Source organism: Mastigoproctus giganteus, chromosome 5 (assembly GCF_048544385.1).
Source record: "Mastigoproctus giganteus isolate SK-2022 chromosome 5, ASM4854438v1, whole genome shotgun sequence".
Taxonomy (NCBI): domain Eukaryota; kingdom Metazoa; phylum Arthropoda; class Arachnida; order Uropygi; family Thelyphonidae; genus Mastigoproctus; species Mastigoproctus giganteus.
In genome coordinates, this window is record NC_143579.1 from 204065620 (window position 1) to 204081684 (window position 16065).

At 38.3% G+C, this 16065-nt stretch overlaps 1 protein-coding gene across 1 annotated transcript in view; it reads right to left on the bottom strand.

The window, feature by feature from the left end:
• Window positions 1–12574, bottom strand: part of LOC150086020 (N-acetylglucosamine transporter UNC93A-like) — a 186996-nt gene extending 174422 nt beyond the window's left edge. The window contains exon 1 of the mRNA XM_090373651.1: window positions 12477–12574. The gene's annotated coding sequence lies outside the window, so the exon portion shown is untranslated. The remainder of the gene's footprint in view (window positions 1–12476) is intronic.
• Window positions 12575–16065: the final 3491 nt, after the last annotated feature.

Below are 16065 nucleotides of genomic sequence, written 5' to 3' on the forward strand. Positions count from 1 at the left end.
TTCCCCAAGGATCAGTATTAGGACCACTGTTGTTTTTAATTTTCATAAACGACATCGATGAAGGGATAGAGGGCGTGATGTCTAAATTTGCAGATGAAGTTAAAATTGGTAGAGTAGTTAATGATCACTGTCAAGCTGAGCTTCTTCAGAGAGACCTAGATTGATTTCAAGAATGGTTAGAAAAATGGTAGCTATGCTTTACACCTGGGAAACAGTAATCCCAAAATAACTTATTTACTTGATGGAGTTCAACTAAACCCAGTACTGGAGGAAAGGGACTTGGTTGTTACGATACGGTCAGACATGAAATTCTCGGAGCATTGTCCCTATCTCTACTTGCAAAAGTTCGATGATCTATCGAACTTTTGCAAGTAGAGATAGAGACGTGATAATCCCATTATATAAGGCTTTTGTTAGACCATACTTGGAATACTGTGTTCAAGTATGGAGACCGCACCTAAAGAAAGACATCGAGCTTCTTGAAAGGGTGCAAAGACTGGTAACTCGCCTGGTGAGATCGGCAAAAGGGCGTCCTTATGAAGAAAGACTTCGAATATGTGGGTTGCAGAGTTTGGAAACTAGACACCTTAGAGGAGATTTTATTCAGGTGTTTAAGGCTCTGAGAGGCATCAGTAAAATGAATGAGGACGAAATTTTCAAGATTATAAATGATGCTAGAACTAGGGGACATAAATTCAAGTTAAAGCATCTGAAAACATCTCGGGATATGTCCCAATCTAACCGTCTCCCAATCGGATATGTCCGATTGGGAGACGGGAAGGGGAACAATCACAACGCCAAGTTTAGGCTTGGATGAGTGTGTCACAGTGCCATAAGCATGTTATGGAATCGGTTCTAAGAAACCCAACCGTTCGTAAACATACAGATTTGTATTGCAGACCATGAACAACGATGAGGCGAGAATGCTGTCTCTTCTTACTGTCGCAATCGATGATTGATTGTACTCGGACTCTTTGTATTAGGGTTAGGAAACAGGTGTGAACCAAAACCATCCGAAATCGTCTGCATATACATGAATATTATGCTGGAAGACTGGTGGTGCTTCACTGAATGCCCAAAATCGTATGGCAGAAGATCGTGGACAATCGAACATCGCTATTGGGCTGACGAGGGATGACGCTGTGTGCGCTTCACGGATGATCCCAAGTACAGCCTGAATTCAATTCGAATTCTCTTCGGATACTGTGTAGTGTGAAAGAGGAACCGGAAAGAATTCGGTGGAAGAATCCACATCCACCGAACTATATTCCTGTACATACAGGAACATAGTTCGGTGGAAGTGGATCTTGGTGTGGAGCAGCATTAGTATCTGTGGTCTTAAAAATCTACACATCATCAGGAATGGGACTCTGACTGAACGCACGTGTGTAGAGAGATTCTGCTATTCATGCTACTGCCCTACGCTGGCGCTCTAGGTGAGTAGTTCCTTCTGATGGATTACAAGATTTAACCTCATAGCGCACAGCTGGTTAACAGTATGCTGGAAGATGAGTTTATCATCCTTATGGATTGGACTGCCTGCTCTCCCGACCTGAAGCCCATCGACCACTTCTGAGACGCCCAAGTGGAAACATCGCAGTTTGTCAGATTTCCAGTGAAACTTAATCAGGTGGATTGCCGATTAAGTTTCATTGCAGATTCCGGACAATGCTGTTGTTATTTGGTTTTGAGGAGCATTAGCAACTAAGGCCATATTGCTCCGAGGGGATATGCGGTGGTCATTCCCTGACCTTTCTGCATTCTCCGTATTTGGTGGTCACGGGCTCGAACTCCGGTCTAATCAAGAAGCGTGTGCACGCACTGCTGCTCCTGCCCACCTGGCTACGGAGGCGCCCCGGACAATGCTTCAAAATCAATCTTCCTTCGAGTTTGAAGCGGAAGTCAGATTCTTTGGGAAATATTATTCTTTTAAATCTTAAGGCTAAAGAAAGGGTATTAATCGCTTTACGTACGGTCAAAATTTCGTCTGTATTTAAATGTCGTGGAAAGTGAATGTTCATTTCTAATTATTCTTCTGTTTTTAAAAAACTTTGTGCAAATGCATTTAAACTCATACTTAAGTTGATAGAGGGACATATTAAGTAACTGTCTGTTGACAACTCACTGTGCGCGCACACACACACACACACACACACACAACTAGTATAAATGCTTTCATTTTTTGTGCCAGAGTTGATCTATGTTTACTATGTAAAGTTACAAAGGATAGTTGGGTATAACTAAAGAAAACGGCCGCCATATTATTTGCCATACCGTAAGTCATAATTAAATTAAACAAACAAAAGAAGTAATTAGTACTCGCTCTCTGCAGGCCCACTAACAGACAGATATTTCCAAAGGTTACTAATGAAGTAATAACGCTTTGAGAACTTCAGACAGTGACGGGACTGCAGAATCGCAAAGTACAGTAATTGGAAATAGCGCCCCCACAGTGAAAACGGAACAACCCAACTCCATTAATTTATCGTACTAGATCAAACTTGATTAAATATTTACAGTTTTGTATGTTGAAAGACGTAATATTTTATTTGTGTAACATGCACTATAAGAACTACAGTTTGACCTGGCCTTCAGATTCCTGTTATTTTGAATCAATAAGGAATAATTTTCTCGGGTTACTGCATCAGCGGGTCGAGTTGTTGATGTTATTTCGTAATAGGAAATTTGACCCTCTGCAAATTGGAAACATTGAACGCTCACAGCCAAAATGAAAAATAGTCTAAACATATTGAGACAATTTTTTGCGAAAACTGATGACTCGCGACTTTTTATTCGGCGATTAACTTGACGTTTAAGCAAACCAAGCCGTTTGCATGTGCTCTGTACATCACGTGACCGTGAAAATCGAATCTGACGACTAATGTCACAATTTCGTGTCACCATCACAGGCTGAAAGAGATTCATTGTAAATCCTGTCTCTGTTTCTGCCGCTTCTAAGGCACGCGAAACATCCACACAAGCACACCCCGTCATGGAAATAAACGACGAACGACAGAGAAAGGAAGGATGGAAGAATGAAGTTTACGTATGCTGACTGCGACTCACAATGATACGTCAGTTCCGTTTGATGAATTAGAAGCAGCGAAAGAGCAGGAAAAGTCGAGAAAGAAAATGGATGGACAGAAAAAGAAGGTAATCAAAGAACGGCGTTATCTCATCAGAGGAATGTCCGCTTGTGTGGCTTCGTCAACTTGATACACTGCCGGTCAAAAATATCTTGAAAAACACGTCTCTGTAAAAACCTACTTGAGCATTATAAATGAATTCAGCTGATTCTTTCCGATACGGAGTACAAGTATAATTCTTGATGTAGCCTGGAAGTTGTCTTTGCGTAAGTGGCTGTCACCCGAGCTTCCCTTATCTCATTTCATTATTAACCAATTAGCTTCCGATGCAGTCCCTTCTCTAAGGAAATTAGGTCACAGTAGCTTCGTCACCTCTTCGTTGCTGGATACACCCTCTGCACGTACGACCACCTTCCAAGGATTAATTAGGCATCCCTGTCAAGCATCTCTCTCACTCACTCACTCGTGGCGTATGCATTGGTCACGTCCATTGCAGCGAACAAAAGTACTGTTAACTGAGGAGAAATTCGATAGTCAGAATTGGGTACAACCCCAACATAAGCAGGTTTACATTTTAAGGAAAGGAATCCGCTATTACACATTAATTTTTTTCTTTCATTATGTTCTTAGTGTTCTCTATTAAATGGACTTTTTTTTCATTCCAAAATTAAAGCACGAAGTGATAGTCGTCTCGTGTTTGGAATTAAATAATAGTATGTTTGCTTCTTTTAACAAAATATATTCAAAGCATAAAGGTCTGTTTGAAACAGAGGGAGAAAGAATAATTTTTTAAACAGAATTTTTTAAATAACAAAACTGTGTTGGTAAAAACATTTTAAAAATATAAAATAAATATTCTCCTGTGGTATTTTGAGACCAGCTATCTTTTGATACTTTACACACAAACACACACACAACAAATTGTCGTGATTTCAGTTGTTTCTCTATATTGATCAGTAAGCCGCTGATCAGTATAAAGAAACGCCACTATGTTGACACTATAAAATACTGAGGTAATCCTTTCCCATGTGCGTCTGTTCCAAGGTGCCATTGGCCCCGAGTTCGTGTTTATGGATGATAACGCCACACCCCATCGCACTGCAGCTGTTGATATGCTTTTAAAAAGTGAGGACATTGTTTGTATGGATTGGCCTTCCTCGTCCTGCCGATCTAAATCCCATCGAACACATATGGGACGCTCTGGTGAGACGCCTAGCGGCACGTCCACACCTACCAGAAAATGTTCACCAGCTGAAGATGGCGCCACAGAGGAATGGACGATGTTACCGAAAGAACTTATCAACAACATTGTTCTTAAGTATGGACAGGCGGTGCAAAGCCTGCATCGACATTAGGGGTGGCCACATCTCCTACTGAGAACCACCTCTTCCCTTTGTTCCATCTTTGGGAGTGATGCATCTGTATGGCAGCCAGTGCTGTGTTGCCATTTTTGAATAAAATGGCAACATACCGTTTGTACTGTTTTGTTTCCGTTGTTGTGTCGGTGTTGTTTCCTTCATTTCTGTACCTCACGAGGTTCCTTTGGTATTTTTTTCCCATATCCAGGCCACTCCTATGAGAAGCTACTGAAAACCTGACTGGTCCTTAAATTTTGCACACAAGTGTATCTAACGCTGTTATGAAAATCACTTATTGTTTGTTTGTTTTAGTTAAAAGCTGTAACGCACAAAAAATTTGTGCCCAGATTCAGAATTAACATAATGGAATTAATTTTAAAAACTTTGCTTTCCTTTTATGTAAATAAAAAACCTTGTTGGCCGCTCTAAACCTCTTTTATGTTAATTAACGCATAAAAGTAAATTAAGAAGTTAATTTAAATTAAAAAAGTAAGCCATTCGTTCAGTTAATTTAATGAATCGAAGTAATAATAAATCTTAATAAATGGAACGTGTAATCTTTTTTTTTTAAATGAAGGACAACTAAACCTGCTGGCGGGTATCACTTGTGTAAAACTTTAGTACCAAGGCGATTCGTGCTTAGTCAAGTTCGTTCTGCTGTGAGAATTAAAGCCATTATATATACTAGGCATTTTAAATCTGTCGGCCCCAAAAACTCAGGAGAGAGAAATCCTACCCTTCATAAGAATCGGAATCTTCTTCCTGTAAAATTCGATGATTTTAACGTCTTCAGGGATCAACCGACGAAACCAGAGGAAAGACAGCAAGAAATAAGGCCTTTGTTTCTGACGGTTTACCCTTGAAGAAGACGTTAAAATAATCGGATTTACAGCATTAAGTACTTCTTTTAATGTATTAATTTTATTTTTCAGGTACCTACGGATTTTTTCCCTAGTTTCATCAGCAAAAAAAAAAAAAAAAAAAAAAAAAGAATGAAAACGCAATTCACAGGGCATAATACTCACTACACAATATGGTCTGATTTGCCGATGCGGCCGACCGGGCTAGCCGGGTGGGTAAAGTACCTGCTTGGCAACCCAAAGGTCGCGGGTTCGATTCCCGCCTCGGGCATGGATCAAAGTACTACAAAAACCTTGGGAGGTGCATTATGGCCACAGAAGCCTACGCGCCAACAACTACCAAAAAAAAAAAAAAAAAAATTTGCCGATGCGACTAAAACAACATTGTGCGATTTAGTGTGAACATCCACAAGGCATATGCTTCCTTAATTTTTTAGAATAACAGGAAATATTATTCATTTTTGACTACCTACGATGAAAAACAGTAATCTACATCTGTTAAGAAGAAATATCACGTGAGTATTCGTCAGATATTTGCAAATTTTTTTACCAAAAATAAGACGAATTATTTATTCTCTTCGAGAATGCAGCAGACAAAAAGATATATGCAAGGTAGCTTAATGAACATTTTTTTTTTTAAAAAGAAGGCAAGACTCTAAGTGCACCATTAACATTCGTAACGAAATGTAGCTGAGTGCTGCTCGGTTACAAGAAGGAAAGAGCCAAAATGCAGACTGCAATCTTGCTCAACATGAGAATTCCGAAGACGGACATGTATTCCAATACTTTTGGTGCCAGTATAATTAGTTTTTCTACTGGACTGCAAATCGTATCGAATTCGGAAGGCACTAATTAGCACGGAAAGGTAGAGAGAGAAAACGCTCAAGGCTGTAATTAGCCCTTTCTTGCACACCTTGCTGTGATTAATGATTAGTAGAATTTGATTTTTCAGCAAGAGGAGGAAAGGATATTTGTTTCGTCGGTGGTAATTACACATTGCCTACTCGTGCGTCTCTTCTTTTAGAGACTCTTTGGAAGGGTTGCAGAAATCTTGGTTTTTCTGACTTCAACAGTAATGAATCTAAAGCAATTCATTTATTTGAGACTTTAAAAATTTCTCGACTTGACACTTCATTCTAGTGGTTTGTTCCTTCTCTAAGTACACACTCTCTCTCTCTCTCTCTCTCTCTCTCTCTCTCTCTCTCTCTCTCTCTCTCTCTCCTGTTGGCGTGTGAGAACGCATATGCGTAGAAGAAAGAGCGATAGAGAGAGCTAGGTTCTGTAAGTTTGCAAAGATCGGATCAGATCAGATACCAAAGATGTTACCTAATGAATTAAATATCTTATTCCATAGTCCAGATGTGCTGTACGGTTAAATAGTCCATCTCATTTTTGTGACAAAACTTAGGAAATATCTGACAGGCTCATACATTTGGTCCCTATAATTTGGAAGCATTTCTCTAATCATAGGTCAAATATAACAACTTCCTTCTTATTTTCCAAATTAGTGAATAGTCGCCTTGAGCATTTGTACACCTCATGGCATGATGAAAACAGTAGATAGATTACTATATCTTATTATAAAAATTGTAACAACTCGCAGTTACATAAATACTTTCCCATCATGCAATTCGAAAAAACTCGTAAAAAAGTGCGTATTTAAGTTATGGTTAACTAAAGAAGGATATTAAAATGTTTGCATCATTTTCAACGAATTGTACTACACTGTTTTATATCAAAGAATATCATGGCTGCTTTGGTTACAATAGTTTGGATTTAATTAGAAATTATTACATTAAAAAACAATAAGGGGGATTAAACTTCTGCAATGGAGCCTGGAGTCATCCAGTAAGGTTTTACAAAAACTTTCACAATGTCTTAATTCCCGCTTGATTACACAATGTAACAGACAGAAAGGTTTATTTATATTTAACGGTTTCTTACGTGTATTTTGTGTAATGAATCCCACGGTGTCATTAGTTTTTCTTTAGTCAATATTTTAGCAACAGTTGAAGGTTTTATGTTCTTCACGATATTTATATGTACTTTATAACTGTGTACGATATTGTTATATAAGCGCCTGCAGTATTCGTATAATTTTTTTTACGTGAATACTATAGTCACTTAGATACGAAGCAGATGAAATATAACATCGTTGGTGACATCACGTTTTGGAGTGCTTATGAGACTGAATTTGGGTGATCAAAAAAAGTTGAGCACTTCATGTTTGCCGGATAGTTACAGGTCAACATTAGAGGGGATGGTTTCGTGGCAGTCTAACGGGTACAGTCTTACCTCTTACTGTACCTCGAATACCACGAGAACCATCATGACAACTGTTGCTTTTGTATGGCGAATATATCAAAGTTTAAAAAGTCTACAAATGAAAACACTGTAATATATCTGGACATGGCATTCTCTGTTGCTCGAGTGCCACACAATGAAGATCTGTCAATTCCCAATCCACGTCCTAGAGAAGTCTTCAGAGTTGGATGATGAAGCTGGTGAACATGATAATTGGGATCACACCTCAAAGACTATTTAAGTGGAAGGTTATATTTCCCTAATCAGCAAGAATTGAATGACTTAATGGGTGACTTGGATCTAACCAAATGCAATGAAGAACTCTCGAAATCTCGTTTAAAAGAATGGTATCTACTGGACTTCAGCTTCAAAATTGTTACATACAGAAAGACCTGTCAGTTATTCACTTTTGTACACTGTTTCAGAATCGGTGTGTGGGGGGGGGGTAGTAACAGGGTTTTAGGTGCACATTAAATTTCGTGTGCTCTGTGGTCGATTATTTCTGAGAGAAAAACAATGCTACCCTCGCCTGAGACCGATTAACTCAACCACATTGTGAAAAAGGCCTATAAAAATTCCTCTCGTCATTGACGGGATTGGAATCAGGCCTTTTCCGCCCGGTGTGGGGAGGACGGTAATTATACCAACTCGTAGCCGAGTGGTCAGGAGTTAGTATGCAGTAGCACACGCCCTTTGAGTGAACTGGGGTTCAAGTCCGTGACAGCTAAATACGGTTAATGTTTGTATTGATAATTTATTGTAAACTTCTCTGACCTGGTGGTCGTGCCGGAGTATAAACAAGAAACTGTGCTACTCACGAAGGTGTGTGCGCAGTGCTATTGTTTTGATTTGATTGGTCTTTGTGAACAAATTGACATTAGTCACAACCTAGAAGGGTGGTGCGTTTTCATACACTGTTCTTTAAAATTTGAAAGCTGTGTTACTTCAAAATGGGAATATATATACTCATCGATTCCTGTTGCATACTGAGTTCATATTAAAGAAAACTACGGAAATGTGAAATATGCGTTAGAAAATATCAAGTAGGAATACTATAAATGGGATTTCAAGACGTTTTGGTTCATTCTGGGTTTGCAAGATGGTTTCATTAACTTACCTTTGCTGTCTCTGCCTCTGGGACATCAGGCAATAGATCAGCACTACAGGAGAGGAGAAAGATCTGACAGAATTGAGTTGCAGCCTGGCGCACGCACATAAGTGTAGCAAATAATCCTTTGGTTCGAAGAAACGGTCTTGCTTCCGTCACTCCTTATCAATCCTGAACTGTTCAAACAATTTTTTTAGAATATTGACTCGTCAAAGTGACATCTTCAAGTGTATACAATACCTGTTTCCAAAATTGTCTGATGCATAAAGTGGAAGGCGAAGGGCATATTGATTGGTGCGAACTAAGCAGATTTGGGCTTCACGAGAATTGGAAAGCAAACTGACTGATACTAAGCGAAGTGTCTGGCAGTCGTTTCGTTTTGTAGTGAATGGCTTTCTTGGTAACATTAAAAATGAAAATTTATAAGTAACTAGTTCACAAGTTAATTGAAAATTATGGAAAGATGGGATGCAAAATGTCAGTCAAACTCATTTACTCGTAGTCTCGCTTGGATTTATTTCAGACCAAATCTGAGCAATATTCGTGAAGTCAATGGGACAAGATTTCCCCAGGATATATATATATCCAATGGAGAAAAAGTGCCAGGAACGTGGGATGAAGAGACTATATCTGGTTCTTGGTTCGGAATGATCACGCTGACCATAAAAAACAAAGGCTTTCAAATGTACTTTTTAAAGAACTTTTTTATTAACCTGAAGAAGATTTGTACTTTTTAATTTGATTTTTGAGCTTGTTGTTTACTTTCAGCAAAGATTATTACTGTATTAATTCTGTATTACTGTACTGTATTCTGGGCAAGCCATTGATACAAAAGCAAAGGTTATGTTCGGAATCAGTATGCCTAAATTCTAAAAGAAATACCAAGAAATGGAAATAAACAGAACTTTTTGAACATTTGTTACATAGATTTAATGAAAGACCAGAATAATGCGTCATTGATGACGTCATCCGTATTTGAAGACTAGGAATTTGAGTAATTCTTGAGATATTTGAAATATCAACAGTTAACTGCTGTGCTATGAAGACAGTGAGAAACTTAATGAAAATCATTTTCTTCCAAGAGAATTTAATGGCGTTACAATATAAATATTATAATATTTAATTCAGTAGGCAGCATACCCTTTCCTTTCTAATATATATGTGTAAGTGAAATACTTTGAAGCGTTTATTTGAAGTTACTTTTAATGATAAGTATCTATTTTTCAATATTCTTCATTTGCGTTAATGGACACCTTTTCCATTATAAGTAATGGAAATGCTGAATATTTACTTTGATGACTTCGTATTAGTTACGATAACGTATACTTTGCTGAACGTTAGTAATTTGAGTTTTTCATTCTGACATGTTGAACGCTATAATTTTGCTAAGAAAACGGACTTAAGGATAAAAAAGCAATTTAAGAGACTCGTTGTGGCAATTGGTTGTTTTCCAGCTGTATAAAATTGATTGTCTTATTCATTTAAATGGACTAACAAAAACTAAAGGAATTTAAAATTCACCAAAACTGATAAGTAACAGTATAAAGGGAAATAAAGAAAGTAGTTGCTTATCTCTCTCTCTCTCTCTCAGATCTTATATCCCAGAATATAATGACTGTCTAGAAAAACAGAATTTTTATTGTGCCCTAACCGACTTGTAATACACCAACAGCTGCTCAGAATTGATTGCTTGATAATGGACTATTACAAGTATGATTAATTACGGTCCTATTGAATGATGAGATGTGGCCGTTTCTCTGAATGTATTGAGTGAAACAACGTATCTGATTGATACAAAAGTAATAGATATTCCTTAAAAATAGCAGTGAAAACAGTTGTTTCTCTTGCTTTTCTTAAATTCTGTGCATTTCTCGTTCCTGTAAATTTTTTTGACAAAATGTAGTCCGCATTTCTGAAAGTAAAAGAAAAAAAATTCAGTCGTTATTTGCATAAGTGTAGCCCCGGGACCTAAAATTTGTACAGTCGAGAATGAAGTATAGTATATTTTGTTTAATATGGCACTTTCCAGTTTTTGATGCTTTTCTCGTATTTATTAACATTCTCTCTCACACACACATAATTTCAGTTAGCACAATGGAGGAGGAAAGTCATTTTCGTATTCCACAGTGTTTTTTATCATCGTTTTATCATTTCTATCGAGGTGAAGCTTCATTATTTGAATCCAACTGTAGCAGCAGCATCCTAAAATGCAAGACTGAATTCATCCCACGGGAAATCTTGTCAACAAATATGAGGCGCAGGAAAAACACCGTGGTGTTGGGGTAAGTGTCAGAAGGTGACAGCATACATATTAAAGTGTTTCTGTTTAAAAATAGTTTCTTTCTTTACGAACTATTTGGCATGTTGTGCTCACTACTTGAAGTGAAGAGATAAATAGGAAGTGACAACTAGAGAAGGATGCACGCAAACAGAGGATCGTAGCCTGGCGAAGATGGTTCATACAAAAAGTCAAAAGGTTTATACAGATTTTTAAAAAATATAGAATTGGACCAATGGAGAAAGAAAGAAAATGTGGGGTTAGTTGTAGCTGCCAACTCATTGTCTACCCATTAGTTGCACGTGTCGAATTGATGATTTGGTGTGTGTTGCGTAATGAAATCACTGCGGGGTCCCATTGGAGAGAGAGAGAGAGATCCTCTGGCGCATCGTTCCTAACTGAGAGTAATAATGAAGTTCCACACTAAATGCGCAAAATGTTATCAGCAGAGCGAAGAGGCGTATTGGTGTCTGTTGGGGATTAGTATTTCCGCTGCGAAACGTTAGCTGATTAGGCAGAAGGGGGGGGGATTAGCCAGGTAATTTACGATCGCACTACATGGATTCAAAATAACTACTTTTAATTCGGTTTCTAATTATTATAAGAGAAGCTATAGATAATTATTTCAGGAATTACACTCCAAAACTTCGATCTAATGAGATGAGATGCGCTGACGGTATCCGTATAACCGTGTTATTTTTGACGTCTCCATGACAACGATATCCAGCTTATCGTCTATTTGGTGAATATTGGCCGGAATAAACTCAGCGATGTATTAGGCAGGAAATTAACGTGGCAAATTTCAATTAAATCCTAAATTTAGGACGCTTGAAAACAAACGGTTTCAGTTCCTCAAAGGGGTCGCTTTGGATGAGGGTGATCTGATAGATCAGATGTCATCAACGAATGCCCAATTTTCATCGAATGCCAGAGTTTGATTCAGTGGAATCGCCTTTAGACGTTGTTCCTAATTAATATTCTCATCTAAGTTGTTCCTTAGATGAGAATAACAGATTTTCATAAGGTTTGCGTATAAATAAATCTGGCATTCTTCGAAGTTGAAATTCAACTTTCTAAGATTAATAGATCCTCAATAAGTTTCACTTTTATTACGAAATCGACCAATTATTTAGCTCCTTTACAATTATCGACTGTTTTCTCCACTACTCTGTCCAAAATAAAACTTTCATAAGTTTTCATATAAAATTCGTGTCCAATCTGGAATCGTTTTCAGTGGAGTTAACGCATGAAAAAGTTTATTATAAAAGTTGCAACAAAAAGGTTTCACTAGCTCTTTCCGTTGACGTTTTATCAAACTCATCAGCATAACTTTTTAATGTAATTAAACATAAAAATACCAAACATACGCAAGTTCGCTACAGTTTTTATATCCAAACCTCGGAAAGATTGCGTAGATCTGTTAATTGCCAAAATTAGTGAGGAATGATCATTTGTTGTTCATTAAACTTAATTTTGTCTTACCTTTCGCAAAAGATCTTTCGGTCTCCGTTCCAGTTCTTTGACATCCCTATAGTACAGTCTCGGTGCGAGTTTGAAGAGAAAATCACTCCACACTGAACTATAGCGGAAACGACTCTCTCTCTTCAGCAGACGACATCGCTACGCGCATGCTCAGTGAACGGCAATGGGTGTGGCGTTTCGAGGAGTGAATGGAGACTCCGTACATAACTTCTAATGGGAGAGTAATATTTTGTTTCTTCTTAATGCTTCGTTTTGGCGAAGAGGCTTCTTCTGATGATTACTTGGAACCTATGTGTTACACGGAGTTCGGGGTTAGGTTCAAGTACGCCAGAAGGAAATACCACCAAAGCGAGGAAAACGTTCTCGAGACTTCTTAGAATGATATGGAGGCGGTAAAGATTTTCTAGTCAGGAATCAGTTACTGGAAAACTCATCCAGTGAAGAGCGTGTATATCTCGGTTACAGAAACAGGAAAAATGGAAGCTTGTTCATCATTGGTTGTTGTAGGGTCAGTTGTGAACTCTGAACTGGTTCAAGGGCAAGGTTCCGGTGTACTGATCGATAATATTTGTCTATTCTCCCTTCTTGAGACAGCAGAATTGTAAACCTCCATGATGTATTGAATGTGTGTTGTGATTATTTTTTTAAAATTGTTCTTTATCTCAGCCAACTGTTGATCCGCTGTTTTCACCGCAAATTTACTTGCGTTATCTCTTAAAATATAAGTAGTTATAATTTATTAACTCTAAATTAATAGCATTAAATGCAAATGATGTATTTTCTTTGGAAGTTATGCTTCTTTAAAGGGTTTTTCTAAGCCTTATATGTTTGTATAATCGTTGTGGATGGATTGCACTGACTTATACACTGCCCTACCAATTTATTAGAGAATCTGGCGTTCCGATATTCGCCCGCCTCCCGTTGTAGGCAATTAAATAGCCGGTGACATGCTGCATCATACAGTATAAGGCAGATCTATAAGAACTACCCGGACGGTGGAAGCATTAAATGTGTGGCATGGGAAAGAAAGGCAACACAGCCACCTCACAAGGGGATATGATGATTGTTTGCTTGTGAAAACAATAATTGTATTGGTTACCATAAACACGTAATATTTTCACTTGAAGCAAGGTTCATATTGTTTAGCACTGAAAAGCAGCATCTGTTATGGTCTACACTCAGTGCTAAGTAATGTGTTGTCTTCTTATATTTTGGTAGGGCAGTGTGTATTGCGTATAACGAGTGCTTGAAGTGTGAGAATCAAGGAAGGTCTCCTTGAAAAACGTGAAATGAAAATTCTGCCTTGTCACTTGATACTCCCAGTACTGTACTGTATTAGTAATATTGCATGAATTATTTGCTATTTGGGCATAGATCTTTCTCATTGTAAAAGATATTTCTTTGAAAATGGAAAAACAAAAAAAAATTACATAACTTCTATATGAATATAGACATTTACAAAAATATAGGACTGTCATATTTATATGAAAGTTTATAGATTTGTAAATCTGCAGTTTCCATAGAAACTTATAGAAACACTTGAAAATGGCTTCCGGTGCGCTCTGATAGATTTCAGATGATAATATTTGTTCTGATGTTAACGTATTGCTTGTGATGTTGTGAAGTGACATCTGCAACCCGAACTCCCCGCGTTGGCCGGAATTACTGTGGAATCCGACCTGTCGGAAGGTCCGTTTATCAAGAGAAAATTTGAAAGGAATGGCAGCTTACATTTGAAGGAAATAGCTGCACCAGGAGAATAGATAGGATTTAACAGCCGACGTGTCTGTGGTCGGAGCATGGGCTATGAATAACATCAACTCCAATCGCCATTCAGGAATCAATTCGGTCGGTTCTATGGCATTCCTTTACTCCGCCAAGGAAATAGCGGCTGATAACAATATGTCGGGATAATTGACGATTTCCTTTCGTTTCAGCGTTCCCCGTGAGGGATGGGCCTCACTTTGTGTGGAAAATGCCCAGCGTAACCTGACTGATGGAATTGGTAAAAAAAGTGTTCCTATTGTGTTGCCTCAATCATCTGCACTGTCCGGAACTTTAATGTCAGCAGGGATGAAGCCGATAACAAGAAATCGAATACAGAATGCCGGTCAGATTAATACCTGCCTATTGTATTTAAACATGTTCTCTACGTTCTCTTGATAGCTGTGCAGTTAATGTCCCCATTGCCCTGCAAAGTATTAGGAACGTGTTCATATCTGCGCTTCTGCCAATCCAATCTGGAGATAACAGTTATTTTGCATCGATATTTACAAATGAAAAACCTTTTGTGGCAATGGGAAATTGTGGGAGCGAAGTTAAAAAATATGTAATTAATGATATTGAAATTTCGCAATATTATTTAATGAAAAACCTTTCGAGCCTACAGCCAGTAAGGCTCCTGGAGTTGATGGAATATATCCTATAATCTTACGGGAGGCGGCAAGCGAGTGCATTGAACCATTGAGGCTAATTATGCGAGCATCACTAGACTCTGGGGAGATTCTCTTGGATTGGAAAAGTGCAAATGTATCTCCCATACATAAGGGTGGCTCTAAAAGTGAAGTTGGAAATTATCGACCTGTCAGTCTGACTTCAGTAGTAGGGAAAATCATGGAGGCAATGATCAAGGGTGGAATTCAGGATCATTTGGATCGAATTGAAATTCTCAAGGATGCTCAGCATGGTTTTGTAAAGGGAAAATCATGTTTAACAAATTTGGTTCGCTATTTTGAAAGGGTCACTCAAGAGCTGGATTTAGGGAATAATTTCGACATTGTTTATTTAGATTTCAGCAAAGCTTTTGACTCAGCTTCACATGAGCGGTTGCTTTATAAGCTGGAACAGGTTGGAATCACTGGCTGGGAAAATCCTTAGTTGGATAGCAGAATGGCTTCAGGCCAGGAGGCAGAGGGTTGTGATAAATGGCTATTCCTCAGATTGGGTTGATGGGGTTCCCCAAGGATCAGTATTAGCACCACTGTTGTTTTTAATTTTCATAAACGACATTGATGAAGGGATAGAGGGCGTGATGTCTAAATATGCAGATGATGTTAAAATTGGTAGAGTAGTTAATGATCACTGTCAAGCTGAGCTTCTTCAGAGAGACCTAGATAGACTTCAGGAATGGTCAGAAAAATGGCAGCTATGCTTTAATCCAACAAAGTGTAACGTATTACACCTGGGAAACAGTAATCCCACAATAACTTATTCACTTGGTGGAGTTCAACTAAACCCAGTACTGGAGGAAAGGGACTTGGGTGTTACGATAAGGTCAGACATGAAATTCTCTGAGCATTGTAAACATGTTGCAAGGAAGGCCCATGGTTTCCTATCGATGATCCATCGAACTTTTGCAAGTAAAGATAGGGACGTGATAATCCCATTATATAAGGCTTATGTTAGACCACACTTGGAATACTGTGTTCAAGTATGGAGACCGCACCTAAAGAAAGACATCGAGCTTCTTGAAAATGTGCAAAGACGGGTAACTCGCCTGGTGAGATCGGCAAAAGGACGTCCTTATGAAGAAAGACTTCGAATATGTGGGTTGCAGAGTTTGGAAACTAGACACCTTAGAGGAGATTTG